Raw genomic sequence first — 3,275 nt, 5'->3', positions numbered from 1 at the left:
ACTGCCACTTTGCACTGTAGTGAAGCAGTATGCTTATGCCCACAATGCAGAGCTGGCATAGGCTATAGCTGTAACGTACAAGAACAAGTTAAAATGCAAGTTCAACAACGTTTCTCTTTTCTTTATTCGTTCGTTTTCCAGCAACTGTGTAAAAAAAATTTGGGGTACTGCTTTTTGGAGCCCCCAAATCTTGGTGCCCTTGCCCATCTAGTTCGCCTAGTGGTTACACTGGCCCTGCTTGTAGGATTGGAAAGGAATCCAAAATGAGAGTATTGTGGTAATGAGCTCTAGTCATGTCTGATCTGTGCAATGTGTAAGCAGAATGAAGATTTCCCACACCAACTCCACACAGAATTTTGCTACTTTACAGAATAAGAAATTTACTGCTCCACTCAAGAGGCAGGAGTGAAATATGTTTCACTTCACTCACTCTTGTGTACATGGAAGCAAACTCAGCAACTTAATCCCCAGCAAGCCATGACTGGAAAGCCACACTTTCTAATTATGCCCATTGATATGGGAATCAGCAGGAGTCACATTTTTCTGTCTGCAGATGACAAGAGACATTAGATAGACAGAAAATGGAAGTTTCTGGGCTTACAGGATGCTAACAATAAGAGAAGAAAATCTCTTAGACAATAAATAAGGACCCATGTGTTTTGGTTTTTTTAAACAGAATTAAATATGAAAGTGAACTCTGCAATCAGCTCAGCCTCCTATGGGATTTTTATCTGTTTATTAATTTCAGTTTATTTTACGGTGCCTCCACATGGTGAATCCGCCAGGTGCTGCAGATTTCTATAGTGGTGATGTTTGACTGCACTGGAGAAGAAGCCTGCTAGCGTTCCTTTCAGCTTCCCCCATCAGAGGACAATTCTCTTCCCATCCCCTGGGCACATGAGTTTTGGGGCCTGAACTCCTAGTTCTCCACGCAGACAAACCTTACCAGCAATCAGCTGCTTCAACTGTCCTCACCCCAATCTCTGCATCTTCAGTAAATAAGGATGGCATGTGCGCTGAACACTTCTGCTAACAATGATCAGCAGTGAAATAGTTAATGCTGACATTTGCATTATCATTATTAGGCTTCAGGGCCAGCACCCCCCTCATCCCTTCCCCCCAAACAGATGGAAGCAATTCATCTCTTGATAGAGCTACTGTTTCAGGCTCTTTGCAGACATGGTTTTCTTTGCAACCACAAGGATCAGACACTTCAGTTTTTTTAAAAGGATGTGGAGCACAATTCTATGGCAAAGTTTGAGGCCGAGGCTGTGGCAAAGAAAGGGTTCTGATCATAGTCCATGCCCTGGAAAGGCAGGATATGTCCCTGGAGAGAGGCTATAGATGCAGTTTACAATGGACCTAAGCCAAAGATCAAGAAGTGTCCCCCACTCTCACTCCAAGCAGACCTTTCCCATCTGTTGCTGTTTAACAAGGAGGGTGGGGGGACCAACACAATCTTCCTTCATTACTGTCCTCATCTCAGCAAAGGGCCTTCAATGAACCTTCCTATCCAGTGAACAAACACACACAGCTCTGCCAAGACTGACACAGCAGATAATTTCACATTATTTATGCTGGGTGGATGAGGCTGGGACAATACAGGCTAGAAAACATTTAGTGCCTCTCAGATAGCTTCAAAACACACTCTAACCCCAGTGAGTAGTGAGGAAACTGAAGAAGAAAGAAAATCTGATTAAATTAGGAAAGATATGTTATGTGCCTTTCCTAACTAGGCATTTGTAGCAGTGGATTCTTGTGGGCACTTTAGTCATTTCAAAGTTGGACAAGGCCTGCCTGGTTTATAAAAATATTTGTGTCTGGGCTATACAAGTCAAATGCATTGCTATTGCTAGATATAAAATACCAGAATATTTGGCCTCCTCGCAATTTAGGTAATGAGACATTTCTGTTTTGATTTATAAAAAGAGCCCAAATAGCACTGCAATAACTATGCAGGAAAGGAGAAAACTTGGAACAAGAGAAGAGCATACACGACATCTTAAAAATCAGCAAACATGACCTTTTTTGGGTCAGCTAGGTACATGAATTCTAGAGTCAAGAGCTGAGAATACTCCACTAGATTAAACCCAGGGAAGCTTCTACTTCTGTATCTGCACGCAAGTGAGGTGCAGTAAGGGATCTCGCCCATAGCTGGGTCCCAAATCATTTAGGGCTTTATAGAACAAAGTTAACAACTTGACTTGCGCCCAATGCAATTGGTGAAAAATCAGTGTAACAGGTTCTCTGAGGATAATGTTGGCATATTTGGGACCAAATGTGGCCCAGAGTGGTGTTCACGTGAAGCACCATGTAAAAGTGCAATGAGATTTAATTCACAAGACACAAAGTCACAGACCACAGCCAAGGCAAGATCACAATATCAAGAGAAGAGTTTGCAAATATCTAACCAGATGCAGATAGGGGGGGGAAAAAAAGAGAGAGAGAAAGAGATGCTTCTGGCTACCTACACCACTGGCAACTCCAGATGCAGATGGCATCTTGTAATTCCATCCAAATCACAACGCTCTCAGAAGACGGGTAGCTAAGACCCCTCAATAAATGGAGGCTGGAACACCGCCCATCCTTCCCCAACCCATTAGCATTACCTCTGTTTTATCCAGATTAAGCTTTAGCCGGCTTGCTTTCATGATGTTCCAATCTTGGCTCGGCACTTTGACAGCAAAGGCAGTGCACCAGCTAGGTCTGATGAAAGTGAGGCAGAGCTGTGTGTCATCAGCACACTAATGGCTCAAGTTATCTCCTACAACAGCTTCCCATTCACATTGAACAGAAGGGTGGCAAAAATACTGCCCCATGACCTCCTGCATGGGGGAAAGAGCCTTTAACAGAACGAGTGCCCCAAACCTTAAAGCTCCTTGAAGCAGTGTCTGTTCTCCAGTGTTTGGAAAGTGCCAAGTACATAATGGAAACAAATAATAATAAACCACCTTCTAAGACTTCTTAGCCTATTCCAGTATGGTTGCATTCTTTCTATGGATCCCCCAACTCAGGGCTGCAGGTGAGTCAACAAAACGTTATGATCAATGGTATCTGATCTAAAAGAATGTGACCTTTGTACATCAGGAGATTACTGGCCAACCAGACCTATACTGTCTCCATGCTATAGTCAGGCCAAAAGACAAAGCAAAAGGGATCAAGGAAAGCTGCTGATTCCAGATGGCTCCAAAATTGTTTCATTTCCACTTTCTCAATTAACCACCCACAATAGGGAAGGTGAAACTAGCAGCATCCAAAGATAGATACTTGTGCAA

At 43.1% G+C, this 3,275-nt stretch overlaps 1 protein-coding gene across 2 annotated transcripts in view; it reads right to left on the bottom strand.

The window, feature by feature from the left end:
- The window catches only part of HIP1 (huntingtin interacting protein 1), a 141,753-nt gene that overhangs the window by 112,385 nt on the left and 26,093 nt on the right, over positions 1-3,275 (bottom strand). The window lies entirely within an intron of this gene.

This window comes from Gopherus evgoodei, chromosome 17 (genome assembly GCF_007399415.2).
Source record: "Gopherus evgoodei ecotype Sinaloan lineage chromosome 17, rGopEvg1_v1.p, whole genome shotgun sequence".
Taxonomy (NCBI): Eukaryota; Metazoa; Chordata; order Testudines; family Testudinidae; genus Gopherus; species Gopherus evgoodei.
The sequence above is the reverse complement of the archived record's forward strand: the minus strand, read 5'-3'. Positions and strand labels throughout refer to the sequence as shown.